This window comes from Cuculus canorus, chromosome 11, assembly GCF_017976375.1.
Source record: "Cuculus canorus isolate bCucCan1 chromosome 11, bCucCan1.pri, whole genome shotgun sequence".
In the NCBI taxonomy this organism is placed as follows: domain Eukaryota; kingdom Metazoa; phylum Chordata; class Aves; order Cuculiformes; family Cuculidae; genus Cuculus; species Cuculus canorus.
This window is the reverse complement of record NC_071411.1, coordinates 2,483,884-2,505,442: the sequence shown is the minus strand read 5'-3', so window position 1 is coordinate 2,505,442 and position 21,559 is coordinate 2,483,884. Positions and strand designations below refer to the sequence as shown.

Here is a 21,559-nt window from a genome sequence, read left to right as displayed (position 1 = left end):
TATTAAGAGTACTACCACCCATACAGAATCTCGGATCCAAACAATAATTAAACCACCAATAACAATCTCCCCGCATCATTAAATACTTTTGTACAAATGAATTAACTCTGCCAGCCAGAAACATCAAATGGAGATAATTTGCCTCAACCAACTAATAAGTCAAATAATCAGAAAGCCTCTCACATTCTTACCTGGGTATGTGCTATCATCCTTTAAAGCTTTTAAATAAATGCTCTTGACAGCATCCCTATAAACTTCTGTATTTACACCAACACACTGCCAGATCAATGAGCCAAGGGGCTTGAGATAACAACCCGTCCTTTTGCCAGGGGTGAAAACTGATTCTCTTCCAGCGAACACACGCAGCTAAGCAGGAATATTTATTTCTGAGCAAAGTAAATGGACATGCAAGTGCAACTGTTGATATGCAGAATCTGGCAACAAATCGATATTGACTTTAAATAACCAATTTATGCCATTACTTTTTAATACCTATGTATTGTTAAAATCCCATAACATGCCGTCCTGATGCGGCAAAGCCTGCTTAATTTCTTTTAGTTTGTGGGTTTATTGAATTTGAGGCTTTAAGAGTCCTGTATTGGCGAGTGTCACTTTCTAGCTTTGCTCTTTTATTGGCTTCCTTCTCCTGAGCTCTTACACCTTTGCTTCAATTTGGGTTTTCTTCCTGCATCTGAGAGGGGTGTGGGTTGGAAGTTGGTATGTGGGTATTACAGCCTCGACTCTATTGAGGCAACCAGTACTAATATTATTTGGGGTTTCAGAGGCACAGATTAAAGCCAGTATACCGAGCCTTTATTTTTGTTCCCTTAAGCAACCTAAAGAAGCGTAAGTGTACTGGACAACTTGCCAGATTGTGCTAAGCTGCACTCTTGAGCTACACAAAGAGCAGTGCCCACGTATATATCATCTTTTAGCCTAATTATCAAAAATCTATGATCAGGATTAAGAAAAACGCCTGCATTCCTGATGTCAGAATCAAAATTTAGGCACATAAATACGACACAGAAACCAGAGGTTAAAATTCCTGTAAAGCAAAACCTAACCTTTCTAGATTCATCTCCAAGAATGGCTCAGCAAAGCAGCTCTTGGGGGGAACTTCATCCACTGCAGCCCACGCTGTACCTGTTCAGGGGAAAGCAGAGCGATGCAGCCTCAGAGGTGTGTTACTCTGTAAGCTTCTACTAGCAGAAAGTTCAAACGAGTACAAAATCCCTGATTTGAAGTAGATTTGAACTGAGAAACCTGAGTTAGCGTGATGTTTTAAGATACATTTTTAGGAGCACCTCACAGACAAGTTCATGGAAGTGAGAAGAGAGGAAAACCTATTGGAAGAAATGTAGAGAAAGAGAATTTTGTTCTCTGATGTGCTGGACTCTACACCTTCTTTGACTAGCTACTAGTTTAGCCTTGATTTGTGAATATATTAAGCAATTAAAGAGGTTTACATGTTTATTCATTTTCTCCCTTAATTAAACAGGATGTCGTACAATAAATCTAACTGTGCTGCCATAAGGAAAAACCCAGGCTGCACCCCACAATGGACGCGGTGGTCAGCACAGCCACGAGCAGCTGTTTGATATCTCAGTTCTGTTAGAAAAGCCACCTAATTTTTGGAGCACTCGTTAATGCGCGTAGCACAGTGTGTATCAGAGTTCCTGCTCCACTGTCAGCAAGCAGGGTCAGTCCCTTCAAGGGTCAATGAACAATTAACTGCTTGGGGGCTTATTTTGTCTTCTTGTAGGAACTATCTCTGGACAGAGGACAGTAACCCAGGAGGACCAGTCTGATCCATCCTAACAAACCCGACGGTCCTAAATCATGCTCTTTATTTTCCCAAATTAACTTACCTCATGGTTTCCCCTTTGAGCCTAGAAAGATTTATTGGTTTTATTCAACCCGAAACTCTGCTGGCATTAGATATATTAGGACACCCACAGGTGGTTCTTTTGTCATCCTACCACTGCAGTGGGAAGATAGCAAAATAAATCAATAAAAACAATGTCTTGGTTGACGCTCGGGGAAACCAATCCGTGGCTGAATCTACAGCTCAGCACCAGGCGTCCCCGCCTGCAGACAGCGCCAGGTACCACGGCTTCCCTCACCGGAGATCTCAAATACGGATTCTGGGCTTTATTTAGCTTTTTTCCCACCACTCAGGTTTATGTCTAAGTCCTTTTTAAAAGAATGGTCTATTATCTTCCCCCCCCCAGATATACACTAGAGTGAGGGTTGTTTTTCCACAAGGTCATGTTTTCTTTCTTCGACTCAAACACATTTATTTGCAGCAAGAGCCTAATATAAAGCTGGTTTTCAGTTGCCACTCTCCGACGTTTGTTTTCAAAGACTCTATGCAAATCGCCCCGTGCTGCCTTCTGCACTTCCTCCATTTTATTTTCTGTTGTGACTGAACGTGAAGAGCCGCAGTCAATTTAGATGATCACAGTTGTTGCAGCAGAAAACCAAAGCTATTTCCAAACGTGAAATATCTTCAAATCAGTGTATTTTCTTTTGTTTATAATAGAAACAAATGTAAACATGGTGAGTCTTTAGTTATCCTCCCAGGTCTAGGAAGATGTGAGGAGAAGCAGAGTGAGTATGGAAAGAAAAGCAGTTGATTAGTAAATCCATTTATTTATGCTCTGTTAAGGAAGCAGAGCGGAGACTGCTGGAGTGAAGTAAAACAAAAAAGAAACGAGTGGCACTTTACCCAACAGCTGCATTCCCCAAATGAGTTTTGCTCTGGGAACACTGTGCACCTTGTCGGGTAGAGGCAGAGCCAGTCAGCTCCCGCGGAGATCAGCCTCCGGGGGAATGTGGTGCCCTGAGAACCGCAGAGCTGCCCCACTGGTACGGGGAAGGCATTCCCCACCACGTATCAAACTGCCATGCAACATACCTTCCCAGGCACACGCCTTTATTGTCTTGGATTATGTGTGTCTTCTGGACTCTAGACTAAATGCTCCAAGCTTGAGCTAATCCAAGAAGCGATGAAGCAGTGGCTGTCAGGATCCGGCTGTCTCTGCACCCTCAGAAGACAGGGGCTTTGTCCTACGAGTGTCAAGCCAACATTGATTTCATACGTTAGGCGACTGATAACTCAAACCTGATAAAGCCATAAGTGAAACCATTTAATAATTGAAGCCAGTGAAGACATCTACTGGGAAGTACAGCCTCGGTTTCCTGGTATCCCGTTTACGCTGGCACTTTGTGTTTCGCAGATCTGGTTTATAAATTCCTGTTGATCTTGAATACAATGCAGGAGCGCATATTCAAAAAGCAAAATACATAAGGAACAAAAAAAAGGCTGTTGTCCACAGGCAGCTATGCCTACTCCACGGAATATTTTTCCCTTTGTCAATCAAATATAGCAGGTATTCAATGCAGGCAGCTACACAATAGAAAAGGACATCCTGTTTGCGAGGTTCTCAGGTTTATATTCCTATTATATAAGGTATTGCAGAGCCGGGTGCCCCTCCGTGTTCCTGCTGCAGAAGTGAAGTCTGCATCTCACCACCAAGGACAGCATTTGTTAATTGTTCCCAAAAAATGGTAGAGTGAATAAACATTTAGCTAAATAGCTGAAACATACCTAAGGTGCCCTACACGGTTTTCATCGCTATCACGTGCAGCACAAGACGCTCGAGTGGCGAGAACAGTCGCGCCAGATGTTAGGCAGGAACCTGCCCGTTCGCACTGCATTTCCAGTGGGTCAGGGTTGTTTCAACCCTGTGACAATCGTGCAGGGACTGTGCTGAGGCACTAAAAGCCTCCCCGTGTCCCAGCGTCTCCGAGAGCCCTGCAGGACCTGAGCCTTTGTGCTTTGTTCGCATCCGGCGCCAATGGTCAGGAAGACTGATGGTGGGACTAGGAACCAAGACTTGGTCACCTTATTTATGAGCAACAGAGTCAACGCAATTATACAATTTCTATTGTGAAGCAAGAAAACCGCTTTTTCATCTAAACATTCACAGTTTGCTGCAGCAAGTAAGCGTGTGGGGGTTTAATTACTAAAACTGCTGATTTAAGAGTTTCCTTTGCTCTTTTATGTTCCCCACAGAGTACGATTTTAATTTTTATTTGGTTCAAAAACTGGACAGCAGAGGGTGCCAAACCCCCAAGAGGGAGAGCACCCAGACCCGCTGAGCTCTGCTCTACCACCTTCATCCCCCTGCACTGATAGATTTGCTCCAGCACCAGTGGCCACCTCGGACACCCCAGAGCCACGCATTCCATCTGCACCGAGAGCTGTACCAGAGTGTATCTGGTTGTGTCAGCACTTCCATTACAGTTTATAACCTCTTACTTTGTGGATCAATCTAGGCTACTGCAAGCCAAGTTATTTTCTCTCTGATGTGCAATTGGCACTCAGCGCTATCTCAGGAATCTGAAGCCGCGTTTTGTTATCAGGATGTTGCAGAGACAACTCACTAAATTAAAAGTAAGCACTTGATCATACAGAGCCGAGCGTAAACCCTCCCCCACCGTTAACATGTGGTACGAATATGACAGAGCTATTGATTAACTGAATCTGTTTAACTTAACATCGTTTGTGTGCAGCTTTTTCCTCTGGACAAAGAAACATGAGATTAAAATCTCAACAGCTCTGAACTGCCACTCTCATCCTACAGTGAATTATGAAACGAAGCGATATTATATTAGTGCCCATTTCTTCCTGTTCTAATAAAAAGCTACGCATTCTACATTTTCTGCAAACACTACTCATGGCAATGAGATGGAAATTAGCTCTCGAGTAGTGACTGGTTACAATAGCTTCTAAAAGGGCCTACCAATTATTCTGATTGTATTTAGGAGCCAAATCCCGATGACACTATTGTACTCAGATTTCTGTTCTTTGCCGGAGTCAAAAACTGCTGCCCTTGGTCCAAGGAGCATTTGTTTCTCCTCTGTTTCTCGCCAACCCCCGTCCCGAGGATGGGCACTGTCAGACGGCCAGTTTTACTGCTCACATACCTGGTACACATCATCACTGGCCCATTATTTCTACACCAGAATGGGATCCATCATTCCTAATTGAAAATTTTTGTAGATAACAATTGATAATTTGTAAACAGTTATTCACTTTGAATGAGTTATGTAGGCTCTGTTTACTTAATCTCGCTATTTGTCAGCTTTATCAGTCACTTATCAACAGAAGCAGAAAGCAGGCCACACATTGCCCATCCATCATCCCTTCCTGCCTCTGGAACACGCGCAATATATATCGCACATGCCATAGCCCTGGTGAAATAGCTCATAACAGAACCCTGTCAGCAGAATGAACCATAATAGCTGCTTTCCCAATGCCAAAAAAAACTTGTGGGGTGCTTCATAGCAGCGGTAACGTTTTCATTCAGCCCCAGCGCTTAGGCCTAACGAATGAAGTTATTGCAAACGTGTCGACGTTGCCGGCAGCTTGGACAGGAGGTGATGCAAGGGGTTTCAGGCTGGGCCAGAAACACCCGACACCCCCGTGCAGGCTCTGGCAACCAATGACACGACCCGAGGGAACGGCAGGATGAGCTCTGGTCTCCTCACTACATCTCTCTCGCTCTTCTGAGCACTCGCAGCTCAATCTGCTTTAAAAATAAGTGGACTTGTGCGCTTTCTCTCTGGCGACCAATGAGAGGGCCTGAGGGAACGGCAGAAGATGTGCCAGGGGAGGGTTAGGTTGGACATTAGGAAAAGGTCCTTCACTCAGAGGGTGGTGGAGCACTGGAACAGCTCCCCAGGGAAGCAGGCACGGCGCCAAGGCTGATAATAGTCCAGAAGCATTTGGCCAATGCCCTCAGCCACACAGTGTGAATGTTGGGGCTGTCCTGTGCAGGGACAGGAGTTGGACTCGATGATCCCTGTAGGTCCCCTCCAACTGAGGACATTCTATGATTCTATGTCTCCTCAACAAGGAAAAATGCAGGGAAGATGCAGGAAGAGAGGCCCTAAGGTCCCACAGGGGACAAGGAGGTACAATTTTTAATACCATTGTGTGGTATTCCACTCAAAGTGTGTGGAAAGTAATCATTCCGGATTTACACCCAAATGAAACGAAGCAAACTGAAACACCAGCACAAATCCCCTCGGTGCCCCAAACTGAGGGAAAGCGCTTTGACCCAAATGTGCTGTTTGCCCCAGTTGGGTGGTCTCAGCGGCAGCCCCAGAGGGACCCGGTTCCCTCTGTGCCCAGCACAGCGAGCTGCCAGAGACGGAGAACTGCAGAGGCCGAGGAGAAGGATCTGGAATGGGATGGGTTCTGCTTGCAGGAGGTTCCAGTGGGCACACCTCCAGCCTCCGCAGCCACGGTTGCTGCCTCCCATCCCCTCACCTGCTACCTGTGCCGATACCCCGCACGCACGTTTTCCCTCATGGACATGAGGAAATGCCACTCTCATCCTACAGTGAATTATGAAATGAAGCAATATTATATTAGTGCCCATTTTCCCTCATGGACAGGCATCCCTCACCCCTCTTCTCCACCGCAAACTTAACCCCCTGCATCTCCTCCTAGCTCTCAGATACCCTCCCCTTGTCCCCTCTGCAGGCAGGGCCTGGCCAGGGCTCCATCCAGCCCAGAAACTCAGCGCAGGTGCTTCTGTCACGGTTGCCATCAAAACAAAATCGTTGTGTGCCTGAACAAAAAACCAATTCCTGCAAAACCAAGGTTAGAAAATCACCAGCTCTGCTCTTACCCAGCAGTAAACAGTTCACTGCTAAAAACAGAGACACAAACCGCCAGCCCTACACAAAACAAGGGCACTGCGCTCAGCACACAAACACCAGAAATAATTATTGTCACTCTAACCTTTTAAGTAAAGTCTGGCACAAAGATGAAGACTTAGAAGAGCTTTAAAAAAATAAGCCTTTTGTACTAGTTCTTTACAAGGAGGGTGGAAAGCTCTTGTAAGGATTTTACTATGGCATGAAACCATTTTTTTGATTGAAAAAATCATGGAGATACGTTTTTTATAGTTATTATTTTACATTTCCCACAGATTTTTCATTGCCTATCAGTTAAATCTTTGCTGCTGTCTATTCACACCCCGCAAGGACATTCCTTTATTTCTTCCTTTGATTTCGGAGGATAGTTTTGTGGATTAAGTGGAGCAATTTTCTTTCCAAGGGAAAACTTATGCTGTTTTTCAATCCAGGAATCCACACACACTCTGTGAGCTGGAAAAGTAAAAGCTTACAAATAATTCAATAGTGTCTTTAAATACAGATAAGTCACTCCAAAATGGGATAGCGATAGTGTAGACACTGACAAGCGGAATTGCCTTTGTTGGTGTTTCACTAGGAGATGCACAGTGAATTAGGAAAGTCGGGGGGTCCTGCAAATCTCCCTTGGGGGTGTGGCTCCCAGGAACCCTATTTGGGTAGTCAGAACCCCCGAAAACTGCGACTCTTCAGGAAACAGCCAAAGGGAATGTGAACAATGTTCAAAATCACAGCAAAAGTGGCCGTGCAGTCGCTGATCCTTAGCTCTGTTCAGACACCAGTAAATTCTACAGTGTAGAGGAGTCCTTTGGAAAGCTTAATATATTAGGAGAATCCATTACTTTTTGCTGATTTATTTTATAACGGCTCATTTACATGCACTAAGAAATGGTATTTTTATACTCGTCGAAAGGCACAGATTGCCTCTTTGCACTTATATAGGTTTTCAATTTTAGACAAGATCCTTAAAAAAAAATGTCAGTATTATGAAGTTCCAAGAAGCTTTTCAAAGTCACTTATGTTTCTAAAATTTATTACGGCTATTTTACTTTGTATTCCAAAGGTTGTATCGTTGGGCTCATGGTACTAATGAACTCTGCTGTATATGTTGAGCAATGTGAAAAATAGGGCACTAATGTTTTAAAGTCTCTAAAACATTTCTCAAATTGACTGTAAAACGTGGCATTTCTACAATACACGAGTGTTTGGCAGGATATAAAAGCTTACTGGTTCTCATTTGGGTGATTTGCATAACTTGTTCATGGCATCATTTGTAAATATTATGCCCATCCCAAGCTGCTGCTGATAAAAGGATAAAATTGCTTTTACCGAAGCACATCGTACTAGAGTGGAGAAAACCCCTTCCTGTCTAAACAGAGCGAAGCTATACAAAGCAAGTTAAAATTTTATACTGCACTAATCTTAGGAAATCACTTTTGATGTCTGCTAGAGGACATAAAAGGTAGAAAAAAATATTTCCTTTCACTGTGCAACGTGTTTCTCCAAGGGCTGGAGGAGCCAAGGAGCAGTGGCTACTCCCAGGAGCTGTTTGCTGCGAGTGTGCTTCACACCAGCACCCCGAATCTCCCTTTGGCGGTGCAGCAGAGAAGCCTGGCTGGGCTGAGAAGGGTTCTTCTGACTCCCTGGGCTCGCTGCTGCTGAAGACGCAGCCAGCAATTCTGTTTCACACCGACACATGACAATCCAGCTTGCTCACCGACCCGCACTGACTCTTTGGTACTAACAAACCCAAAACACCGCCGCAAATCTATTTTACCCAAACAGAATACAGAGGCAAAGCTCATTTTCTTATCAAGGTGGGACAACTTCCATACTGTCATAGAATCATAGAGTAGTTTGGGTTGGGAGAGACCTTAAGGATCATCCAGTTCCAACCCCTCTGCCATGGGCAGGGACATCCCACTGGCTCAGGCTGCCCAAGGCCCATCCAACGTGGCCTTGAACCCCTCCAGGGATGGGGCAGCCACAGCTTCCCTGGGAAACCTGTGCCAGGGCCTCACCACCCTCATGGTGAAGAAATTCTTCCTAATGTCCAGTCTAAATCTGCCCCTCTCCAGTTTACACCCATCATCATCATGATCTAGTATTGATGACTGTCCTAGAAGGTGGCAATTTTGATTCGTGATACAGAGTTCACTGACCTGTGCTTCCTTAGGAAAGGCCCTTGAAGGGATGATTTATTTCTCATGGAGAAAGGCTGTGGCGAACATGATGCTGTCTGCCTTTGGAGGCTCTGTCACAGTCACTGAATAGATGGATGCCTGGAAAGCACACATTTGTTCCCCTTCACAGTCAGGAATATGTCATTGTGGCTGCTTTCCTGACCTCCCCGATTAAAAGAAGCTCAAATGAGGATGTTGGTCTGTATAGTTAGAGCATTCGGTGGGAAGGAGGATGAGTAAGTAGGACGCAGAGTGTAACAACATCTGGCCTTCTTAGGGTTTCAAACTCACTTTATGAGCATCTGTGCCAACATCCTTGCACTAATTTTTACGCGAGAAGTTGAACTGGCTGTTGTAAACTTTCAGGAAATACAGCAGGCACCGAGCGATGCTGATGTCTCTAGACGTGAAGATGTAACACTTGAACAAGGTACCATTTACACACGATCTGCGGCAGAGCTCTGACGTTACTAGCGTGCCGCTGGGCACGGAGGGTAATATACTGCTCAGCTTCACTAAACCTGACAGCTGGCTTAACTAAAGCGTTTGTCTCCTCCACAAGGACTATAATAGTGCAAATGTCTCAAAAAGATGCTACGACTTCTGGAATCAGTGAAATGTAATGGCTTGATTTGGATAGCGCTTCTCTGTTTCAACTTGCATTTTTCTGCTTCTTAAGTTTAGCAAACTACAAATGAATGTCCTTTTTTTCAATGAAACCTTAAACTAGGGGAAAAAAAATTCTAAGTCAGCAATCGATGCTAAGGAATCCCCAGAGAAATCAGTTGGCGTTAATTCCTGTGGTGAACCTTCACCTGCCAGGTTGAATTTGGGAAAAGAGGCAGAAAAGAAAGTTAGAATTTGCTTTCATCATGAAAGATGGAGAAAAAAAAAAGGGGGGTAGGTGACTAATTACATCTATAAGGTGCACATATTCTCTTCCTCTATTATATAGACATCAGTAACATCCTCAGTTACAGGAAGATTTTCTAAAGTACAGTTTTTGGCTGAAAGAAGATTTCAAGCCATTAAGCAGCGACATACAGACATATCCTGGAAAACAAATATTTCACTCTGCACCCAGTTCCTTCCCAGCAAAATCGAGTCTAAACAGACAACTCAGAAGAGATCCATCTCCAAAGATAAAGCGCCCGGTTACTCAGGGCTGCCGTCCTTACTAAGCGACCACGAGCTGAAAAACAAGGCTGACCAAGTGGAACAAATGATGAGAATCACAGAATCATAGAATTTTTTGGGTTGGAAGGGACCTTAAAGATTATCTCATTCCACTCCCCTGCCATGGGCAGGGACGCCTCCCACCAGACCAGGCTGCCCAAGGCCCATCCAACCTGGCCTGGAACCCCTCCAGGGATGGAGCAGCCACAACTTCCCTGGGCAACCTGGGCCAGGGCCTCACCCCTCTCATCGTGATGAAATTCCTCCCAATGTCCAGTCTAAATCTGCCCCTCTCCAGTTTACAGCCATTCCCCCTCATCCTATCACGACAAGTCTTTGTAAACAGCCCCTCTCCAGCTTTCCTGTAGCCCCTTCAGGTATTGGAAGGTCACTATAAGGTCTCCTCAGAGCCTTCTCTTCTCCAGGCTGAACAAGCCCCTCTCTCAGCCTGTCCTTGTATGCGAGGTGCTCCAGCCCTCGGATCATCCTTGTAGCCTCCTCTGGACCCTGGGCTGGAAGATCACGGCTCCAGCACAGAGCCACCGTCCTGATTCTGAAAGAGATTTCAAGAGTGGTGAGCCATTCATAAGGATCCGGACCTTTTCTTTGACTCGGCCTCCCTCTGCAGCGGGCGTAGGTAAAAAGGCAGCAGCTGGAACTCAATAGATGGCACTAGCAGCAGGAGGATGATAAACATAAATTGCACCTTCTGAAAGACAGTGTTGTGCATGTGTTAATCTCCTTCCAGTATATAAATCCAGAGGCTGCTGCGATTATCATGCTGAGTAAGGAAAACCAAAAAATATGATGGCAGAAGAGGCCCAAGTATCTATCAGAGGCTTCAATGAGCTTTGTTTTAAGGAGTCTCTCACCTCAATCTCATTCTTTCCCAACACAGGATGAGATCTGGTTATTTAAACATCACTGGCTAGAATGACGCCCCAAATTAAGGGAGAAGAAGGAAGAACTGCATCACAGCTGACGCTTTCCCACCTTCAATCAGCCACAAACGCTGCATTTCTGTAATGCTCACTGGTGCTCACTAACTTTTGGCTTGACCGGGGGAACAAATAAATCTGTGAGCTGTGCTGGGGACGAAAGGAGAGGGATTAAACCTCTGAGCACGCCTACAATCCTCCATAGGTCTGTCGTGATAGAGCAGCCAAAAGCCTTGGACATCACACTCTGCTGAAGAACAAAGCAAACTTAAGGTTTTTTTTTCCTTCTTATCCTGAAAATATTTTGAAGCAACAAGAAAACAGCATCTATAAGCATGCGAAAACCCAGGCTGGAAGGTCTGATTTCAGTAAAGCAGTATAGCCTGACAGTTATTACACTACAGGTTATATTTTTATTATATTTGGGTTTTCTGTTTTCAAAGGACTGACCACAAAATAAACCTCGACATAGCCAAAATTAGATGGTACTAACGAAGCCCCAAGAGGACAACATGCTGTTCCTCTGAGTGAGCCACAAACGGCTGGTAATTAAAGAGCTGTCAGTGGGGGGGACCTGATGTATTTTTATTAACTTTTTGTGTATGTTGCATACAGGCTCCGGCGTGACCAGCTAAGGTAGGTTACATGGCATTTCAAGCTGAATTTCCTGAGGTGAAAACCTAATAACCTGACAGAGCTCAATATTACGAGTGCTTCAACCTGCTCACTTCCTCGTGGTGGGTGCACAATTAATTTTTGAGCCGGCGAGAGCTGCCTGACATTTAAAGGCATTGCAGACATCTGCTCTAGAGCAGGGATTTCTTTCCGTTTCTTGAAAGTGCAATACACAATTCAGCTAATATCAGATAAATATGGTCTACAGAAAAGGTTGCAGCTGCTTAGTGGTCTGAAGCTATTTGGTTTTTTCCATCAGTAGCAGAAAATGAATGTACCTAGTTCAAAAAGTTTCTGGTTTGGGGTTTTCTCAAGTGAGAGCCTTGTGCGGTATAAATGAGTTTTACAGGCAAAGACACTGAAATCCAGAGATTAACTGAGCCCGACCTGAAGGACGCACAGTTAAATTATGAACATTAAATAAAATCTTGTATTTCAGTTTTGTTTTATTACTGTTTAGTAGAAAGTATAAAATGGTCCAAGAGGACAAAATGGGTACATGCTGATTTTAAGACTTTAAGCTGTTAAGCAACCTGATTTTGAGGGAAGATTGCAGAAAACTGGCTGCCTTTTGAAGGAAAATGGCAAATATTAACACAATAGCAAGTAAGCAGGGATTTTGATGATTCCCCAAACATCCTCAACATAAAACAGCAAATCATTATTTCGTTTAAAAGAACATTCGAGGAGTAAGGACTTGTAATCCCTATTGGAACATGACCAGATATAGGTACGAGTGTAAGGAATCCTTTGAACACCGGGAATTCCGGTTTTGCCAGTACTTCTCGAAGGGCTGCCAAACCCGGTTTGGCATTCATCCTGAAGAGGGGACAGTTTCCACTGGCCTGACTGTGCTAAGAGATTGAAGGGGTGGCCTTCTTGAGGTCCTCCTGCTGCTGGGGCATCGCTGGAGAGGGGCTACTGTGAAAGAATCGCTCTCAAGAAGCACAACGGAGTGGACAACTCTTCAGCAAATGCTTTGTAGCTTGTAGACATATCTCGACACTGCACTGTGCAATTTAATAATCTAATATTCAACTACCAAGCCACCAGATTTTCAACAAATCCTTGGAGAAATGCAAGAATCCTATCAAAACTACATCCTTATCACTCCTTGGACGTGCGGCAGAGCAGAGGGCATGTCTTATATTAAAAATAAGATCAGACATTTCCTTTGTCTGACAGCCAGCTGGGGTTAATAGGATGCTAATTCAATCAGAGTACAGAATGGGGCAGATGTAACATTGATAAATTATAACGGGGATCAATATGCAAGAGTAGTGCAGGCAGGAGCTGCTGTGGAGAGTGGCAACTGCTGGAGAAACAAGTGTCCAAAATGGATTTTGCATACAGCAGCAGCTCAATCCCATGGCACAACCTGGATTTAAAACTACTCTGCATTTTCTTAGGTCCTGCACTCTCTCCAGCCCAACCTGAACACCCACCCGTTGTTTCAAACCGCAAGTGTATTTAATTTTAAAGAGACTAGGCTGCAAACACTCGGAAGAAAGAAAATGCAGTGAGGAGACCAGAGCTCATCCAAATCCTTGGTGTTTGCTTCCCAGCTACTGTGCGCTCATCAAACATGAATTACTCCTGCTTTCAAAGCTTGCTGTGTGGACATCTCCCTTACGTGCCTCCAAAAATTTCTTCACCAAAAGGGTTCTCGGGCACCGGCAGAGGCCGCCCGGGGAGGTGGTGGAGTCCCCATCCCTGGAGGAGTTTGAAAGAGGGGTAGATGAGGTGCTCAGGGATGGTTTAGTAGTGGACAGGGATGGTTGGACTCAACGATCTCAAAGGTCTTTTCCAATCAAACAATTCTATGATTCTATGAAAAGCAGCCCAAGAAGTTCAATAAGAGTTGCTCTACACCTTCCACCACGCAATCCATCTCCCAGAACCATCGCTCCAGGCAGACGGCCAGGATAAACTGGACGAAGGTCCTTTCCACATCATTGGACCTTTTTGCCACAGGAGGCTTTAAATGCAAGTGTTTATAGGGATTCAAAACTTACAGATTAATGGAAGAAAACTCAGTCAACGCTCTTTGAAACAGGCACTGGATTAGGAAAAATTTACACTGCAGATGACTGACGAGTGGCAGGGTATTTTGAGTAGCATCACCATATGCCTGCTCCGTCTTTATGCTGTTCCCCTGGCCATAAGTTCGCCGTCTTTATGCTGTTCCTCTGGGCCAGAGACAGGTTATTATAGTAGATGTTTTTTTGGCCTGACTCAATGCTTAATTATTTTCTGCAGTGGTGGCAAATGTCCCTGTCCAAAGAACTCGGTGCTTTACAGAAAACATCTGGATCTGTTTTCCTCACCGCGATTTTTAGCTGAGTCAGCTGCATAAATTAACCTCACCAAAGAGCAAAGGCGTGCTGAGTGCCGTGTGAGCACCTGAGAGGTTCAGCGCTGCCGGGGTGTTCGGGGTTGTCTAGTTGTTAGTTTTTAGCAGGGCATATTTAACATATGTAAATAGGCTTTTTACAATGAGTGATGTTGCCAGATTTTCCAGATTGCTGGCACTGTCCTCCATTAAACTTGGAGGACAAATTCACAAAATACACTATTAGGGGAGGGAGCAGTAATGCTGGAGAGTAAATCTGGTGATGCTCTTAATCTTGGGAAACAGAGAATGGATACCCTTGCTTCTTAGCAAGGTCAATGTTATATATTGTCAAACTGCTAAGAAACAGTCCACGGTTTTGTCCTGGTTCAACAGATTTAGTCAGAACACACAAAATGAAATAAAACCCCAAGGAACAATATCGTCAGTGCCAAAAGAAAAATATTCTAGACAACTAAAACTGAAATCATGTTACTTATAGGGTCATGCAAGTGATCCAAGTCAGAATTAAAATTTCACTTGAAAGAAACTTTTAAGTATTCAATATTGCAAAGACATTTACACTTAGATCTACCACGAAAACATTAAAACTCCCACATCCCTAATGTAATTTATTTTAATTTGGCAACGAAACATTCAACCATCTTAAACATGTGCTGTGTGACTTCATGGGGCAGAGTTAAATTTCTTTACCCGCTAGAATTATGTATCTTGGAAGCCATCCGAGGTGGTGACTCCCCCTCAATTGCAAGTTGGTAATAGATGAAAATATAGAAGAAACTTTCCCGCAGCAGTGTAGATATCTGAATGGACGGAGCAGGTTCAGCCAAGAGTGTGTGAAGAAGGCAGTTCTAGAGAATTAATGCTCTGAGCATTAGCCAAAACAGATTTTGGATCTTCTCTCAACACTCCATTCATCTTCCTTAATCTGTTTCATGTTTTATTCATGATTTTTTTGAGTTCATTTACCAAATTACAATGCTTAACTAAATAAGTACGTTGCTAACAGACCTTTTAAAAGTCCTCATGATCTCTTTTTCATGGCGGCAGGATGCAAAATGTTGTTGAAAAATAGCTATTTTATAAACCTTGGGAAAGCTATTTCATAACTGCAATAGCACACTCAAGTGTAATAACACACTCTATCGACTTGATTGTCACCAGATAAACACGCTCCTTGGTTGGCTGAATGTGCCAGGCGTAACGCAGGCACTCGGTGATTTCAAGGTATGGAGTCTGTGTTTTGTGACCACATTACTTCAGTATTAGAAGCTGTAATGGGACAAGCCTGCCTTTGTAATTAACACCCTGCACAATTTTTGATGACTAGGTACAACAGGACAATCTTATAAGAGCACCAGAATTGTCTACTTCAGTATATCTTCTGCTTCAAATAAATGATAGTCAACAGATGGCCTAAAATTCAAAGCTGGACTTAAATCCGGCAGAGGATGGCATTTCTGGTATTAGGATCTCCCATCCTCACTTTTGGATCAGGATTCCTTTCAGAAGACATGCAGTAGTCAAGGAGGCAAAGTATTGTGGGATGGCATTTCTGGGGGACCACCAAAGTAGACCATAGTGCAGAAGTGCTCACCTGAAACATACCTTGACAGCAGCTGACTCATGACCAGGAGAGAACAGGAGCGCAGAGTCCCACCCTGTCCACCAACGGCTGGTGAAAGACCAGGCCTTCAAGAAAGATCACGTTGATACAAGTAATTTCATGGAAAGGAACCTAAAACTGAGCGTGAATGAAAACATCTGCCTCACAAGTCCAAAGGCTGGTCTAGTCTCCTGGCTGAGGATGTCTCCTCAGATCCAAAAGCAACTGAGGAGACCTCATTGAACAAAACATGTCAGGCAATGGGCTGGTCCCAAGGAAGGAGTTTGGCAGAGTTCTCAAAACAGACAGCTGTGCCAGCACACGGAGTGATGGGCTTTGCCTTTGTAACTACCAGAGAAGAATGAAAACTTGGTCTCCTGACAGCGGCAGCTCAGTGCTCAGGAACAATCTAGATACTGGGATTTACTAGGAAAGACACGGGACACCCACAATGTGTCTGCATCTTGACAACCACGAGCTGTTCTTATCACCATCCCTTTCAGAAAGGATTTACTAGAAGTGGAAAGGACACGAAGATGGGCAAAAATCACAGTTACAGAATGGCTTCTGGTTGTGGAATGATGTAATGAACTAGGACTTGGGCAGCCTGATCCAGTGGGAGGTGTCCCTGCCCATGGCAGGGGGGCTGGAATGGCATGATCTTTAAGGTCCCTTCCAACCAACCCCAAACTATTCTATGATTCCACGACTGCTAATGCTGAGAAAGACACAGCTGAAGGGGATTTCGTCACCCAGTGCGTAGCCAAGCTATGAAGCCCATTGCCGGGCTGTCGCAGAGGCTAAACTGGATAGAAGTTCAAACACAACTAGGAAAAAAATCACTAAGCAAAGAAACACAGACACCATCGACTCAGGAAAGCAGAGCTGCAGCTACTTAGGTACAAGGAGAGTATTTTGGAGGCTTCTGCATTCCTGTAATCTTCCCTATGGACCCTGCTGTCAGTCTGCAGTCACAACAGGCACTGGCCTGGATGGGCTTTCTTTTATCTGTTCTGGCTGGGTTTTATGTTCTACCTGCAGCTTTTCAGCATAAAGCTCCAGGAACACCTGCTAAAACACACCTTTACTCGCTTGCTTTACACTTGGGGAGTGGCAGGAGAGCCAAGCACTGGAGAAGAAACATCCCCCCAGGCACTTCAGCTGTACATCAAAATGCCGATCAGCTTCCCCGCTCAAAAACTTGACAACCGTGAGCAGCACGAGGGGCAACCTGGTGTGTGCGCTGAGTTCCCCCAAAAGCAGCCCAGCAGTGGCAAAGACCCGATGGAGTCCAACTTTATAGCCCCTGACAAAGAGAAGCGCGTTTGAGCCCAGGAGAGGAGGAGAAGGTTCAGGAGGCTGTAGCATACGAGCTGATGTTCTGAATCTCTCTTACGAATTTGTATAGCAAACCTGCAATTTCTGCGGTAGCCATGGAAACCAGGGTACCAGAGTACAATGAAACACGTGTGAATGCTCTTGCCACCACTGAGCGTACATCACTCGGCATTTCTCAACAGCGAGGGCAAAAAAAAAAAGGATCTCTATGTAATCACAGTTTGGTTGTGGCCACTGAAGTCTCGATGAGGCTGGACTGACACCAGACCACAGCAGCTCTTTTGCTCTGACCAGGGAGTAGGATGGTTGCTGCGATGCAAGGCCAGTGTCAAGGAAGACAACCTTGTCCACTCCAGAAGAAAAAACAAGAAAGGGATAGGAAGAAATGTTCCCTGGTGAGCTGTATGAAAAAACCAGAAATCTACCTCATTTTTGTCCCCCTTCACAATGCCAGTGAATGTTTGCTTTCTCATGCTTTTTCAGTTGGGGAACTACAGGAGTCGCTGGCGGCACCTCACCCACAGTGACAGACAAAAAATATGTTCCTGCCAGTCAATTTTCTTGTAAAGGAAATATCTGGGAGCTGGTGAAGGACTCTCATTCAGTGGACGGCATAAAGCTGTAAAGAATTGCAAACTAGGAGGCTCATCCCAGATGAGTGGCTCATCCCGCAGATGAGTTCCCTGTAGACCACTAGCTTTTGTCTAACCGTTGCTGTTGAGGCTGGTGTTACGTTTCTGCCCAGACACATCAGGTGTGTTGGGTTTTGGGTGGGCTGTGCTGCATAAGAGCATAAAATCGCATGAGTCAGGGCAGAGTCTGACCAGGGATGCCCTCCCTTAGGGGTTGAGGCAGACCTGATAACAGAGATGTAGCCTCGCAGGATGGTTTACACCGAGGAAGTTGAGCTATAGAAGCTGGATAAGAATTTCAACTGGGAACAAACACTGATAACCCCTCAAAAGAGTCAGATCACAGCAAAAAAGCCCCAAACCATATTGCTTAAATGCAAAAAGAGAGCGGGTACGGCTAAGGGACAAAGGGACTTTGAAACGGGGCAAAGCACAAAAGAGTCCTCATAATTTGTAGCAGTCACTTGGCTTGCACCTATAGGAAAGCTGACATAAGAAGGTGTCCAACAGAGCGGCGATGCAGACTAAAATGCTGAGACTGGGCTGTTTGAGAAGGGAAGCGAGCGGGCACCAACCGCGAGGCAGCTCGAGGGTCAGAGTGCCAGGAGCAGAGAGCTTTGCTCAGCACTCCCAGCCCCACAGTCCACAGCCTCGCAGAACCTTCTCTGAAACAGAACAATTAAGGTTTCTGATATTAAGAAGTTCTTAACATTCATCAGATTGAAGTAAGAACAGAGCACTGGCAGGGATGCCAGGTCCTTGGCAGGGGAACCCACGCATCGTAACTGCGTCTCCTAATTGGGGACTCCTGAGTTCACATTTGCAATGGGCATAAGCCTTGTTACCGACTTAAATCCTAAAGATCAAAACGTAGCTCTAAGGCAGACGTGTAGAAAGAAACCACTAATGCTCAGTTTTTGTTCTTATATTTTAAAAGGAAAGATCTCTGCCACCAATGTCCTCCTGTAAAATCCAAATCCTGGAGACTGGACATGACATTTTTTCAAGCAGTATCACTGCACTCTGTTTCTGTTCTCTAGCCAGGATGTCTTTCTACATTAACTACACCTATACCTGGGTATGCGGTGAAGACCTATCAGAATTCATCCCATTTCATGCTTTTTTTATACTTGGGGCTCACTGCTCCAAAATGCCTGAGAGGCTCTGTGTCTCACCAAGTGCGCGCTAGCTGCAGCTGAAGAGTGAAGTCCTCGTTGAATTGAGGATGCCAAATTTGCAAGCGATACAGTTCGAGGAGCGCTGGCCTCGCCAGCCCCGCTGCCCCTGCACACCCAGCCAGAGGAGCCGGCGCGCTGGCCCGGGGACATTGATTTAACACGTTTACAGAAGTGGTAAATCTGGACACAAGCAGGATAGATTCCATACATGACACCAAAGTATTTCCTATGGGATCTCTAAGTCACCTCTAAATGACTTTATTTCCCCTGACGGTTATATTCATAATCAGTATGTAATTTTTGAACGAAGCCAAGGTTTAATCTTATAAACAGAACTGAAAGGCCACTTATCTTCTAAATTCTGTTCGCTTTACTTTTGCCTTCCTTCCTCTTGACACTCACTTAGCTGAGCTTTTGCATCCTCGAGCAGTATTTGGTGGTTTGAAGGTTGTCTCATTCCCCCAGAAACACTTTTCCCACCAGATCGTGATTCCTGCCTGGCATTTCCAGAGACGTGGAAACCACATTAAGAAGCCACACAGAGCAGGAGGGCTTTGCAATAGGTCACAGAAAAATGACACTGGAATTGGAGAAGCCAAACTCTCAGCTCTGCCACAGGGACAGGGCTCTACAGGAGAAACTACAGGAAATATTCACAGGCAGTTGAGGGAGAAAAATGGGCATTTAGTTCACTGGTCTAAGCAGAGAAGCAGAGGCAAGAATCACAGGTTAATTCTGCTCTGAACTTGAAAGTCACAGAAGCAAAAAGGATCATGGATCCCTTGTTAATCTTCTCCGTTCCAGCTAGAACGCTGCGTGGCCGCAGCAGGAGGGCTGTGCTTATTGATATCCAGATTGGACGTTTTATGAACTACTTGGAAGAGCAATGGTGGGAGGGCATTACATGAAAACAAGTTCCTAATTGCTGTTCCTTTTCTGGCTGAGGATCATGCACTGTTGATGTGCAAATTAAAGTTAAAGTTTTAGCAAATGCACAGCCCCGGTGGAAGTGTCCCATAATTTCTAAAGTGGAATAAATAATTTCCAGTGAATAACTCAGTTGCATTCTGCCTATGAAGCACATACAGATCACTCCATCCTCAAATTATTCCTGGTCAATTAAACCTCACAAGTTTGACTTTACAGGCTGTGAATATTTGAAATCTGAGCTGCTGCTCAGAGGTGATATTGATTCTTTTCTCTCCCTGGTTGAGTGCACAAGCTCGTCTATGAGCACTTATATTTAACAACTGAAAACTCATCTTCTACAAGTACACAGGTATAACTGAAATTTGTTTCCTTCATAAATTTTGGCTACTAAAATTCAATTACTTAAGTTAGGGTTTAATTCGATTTTATTTTTGACTTACACAGGCACCTAGAGTCTAGTCCAGCCAAGGTTAAGGTACTGTAGGTCCTACTGAAGCAGTCTGTGTCTTACAAATAAACGTCCTAGAGCTGCATAAACATTTCAGAAATAGAAATACGTTTATACCCCAAAGAAATTGCAGAATATTGGGGTAGTTGCATTTCTTCTTTCATGTTTTTATGGCTACTGAATAATCACAGAAAGATTTTGCATACCTCGGGAGACTAATGAACTACAACACATGACACAAACTCATGTCTCACAAAGGTCTGTCACGCAGCTTTCTGTAGTAATTCAAGCTGCTTCTTAAGCAGTCTCAGCCCTCAGAAATGAGAACAAGATTTTGTTAGTTAGTAATTTTAAATGGAAAATATGAGCTCAAATGAACCGCAGCTGACCAAACCGGGTGTTTGTGATCTTCAGCGAGTACTTTTGTAGCGCGGTTACAAAAGCAAGGAGCAGGTTAGCTAACGACAGTAGGAAACCAGCGCACGTGGTATCAGCGGTACCTGGGTGCAGCAGTGGAAAATCCCCGGAGCCTGTAGCAGCGGGCTGGACACGCAGCATCTTGGAAAAGCACGGAGCTGGGACAAGTTCAGGTGAGGAGCTCAGCAGTGATTTATTGCTCGCAGAGACTAAGACGCGGTTCTTGCTTCATCTCTCGGACGTGCTACCTCAGCTGAAGGCAGGAGCTGCAGTGTCCCTCCTCGGCCTCCTGGAAGGAGAATCCTTCTCTAGGCACCAGGAACGCTGTGTCAGGGTACGGATGCGGATCCAGCTGGGAGCTACAAGCACCACCGCGTGCTGTGCTGTCACTCCTGTTTTACCAGGACTGTACTGTTGCTCAGGTTGGAAATTCCTGATTTATTGTAATAACTTTGTAATAGTTCTCAGCGAGGGAAGCTTTAGCAACAATTTGGACCTTGAGTCTTCTATCTGTTTTCCCTAAATCCACTTGTTTTTCCAATTCACTTAGCCCTGCAGTTACTGCACACTCTGAGAGTCCATCAAATGACGCACAGGTTCCCACTAATGCGGTCTTTATCTTTTTCTCTCCTCTATCCTGATATTACAGATGCTCAACCTGTAAACATTTTTCCTGTTTGGTGTGGGAATTCTCAGGTTAACCCCCTGACTGCTTCATTCTTACTCACTTCTCTTTTAGTTTCGCTCTAGAATGAGAAGCTTTTGCACATCCCAATGTGAGGAATAAAGACAGGAAAAATAGTTAAACTTGAATTTAAAAATATATTGTAGTACATTGCCTGCAGTGGAGCTCCCATTCACACGGAGCTAAGTTTGCAAAGCTGCGAGGCACGATGCCAGCAGCACGCTCCAGCTTCACACGTGAGCAGGAAAATGCTTTACTCAGAGATTCCCAG

The 21,559-nt window shown here is 44.7% G+C and overlaps 1 protein-coding gene across 6 annotated transcripts in view; it reads right to left on the bottom strand.

Annotated features, from left to right (window-relative positions):
* The window catches only part of SFMBT1 (Scm like with four mbt domains 1), a 96,383-nt gene that overhangs the window by 71,214 nt on the left and 3,610 nt on the right, over positions 1 to 21,559 (bottom strand). For 5 of the 6 annotated variants that reach the window (XR_008451698.1, XR_008451699.1, XM_054076779.1 and 2 more), the window contains 2 exons: positions 20,687 to 20,892; positions 1,065 to 3,069 (listed from right to left, as the gene is read on the bottom strand). The gene's annotated coding sequence lies outside the window, so the exon portion shown is untranslated. The remainder of the gene's footprint in view (positions 1 to 1,064; positions 3,070 to 20,686; positions 20,893 to 21,559) is intronic. The other variant, XM_054076782.1, reaches the window with a different exon arrangement.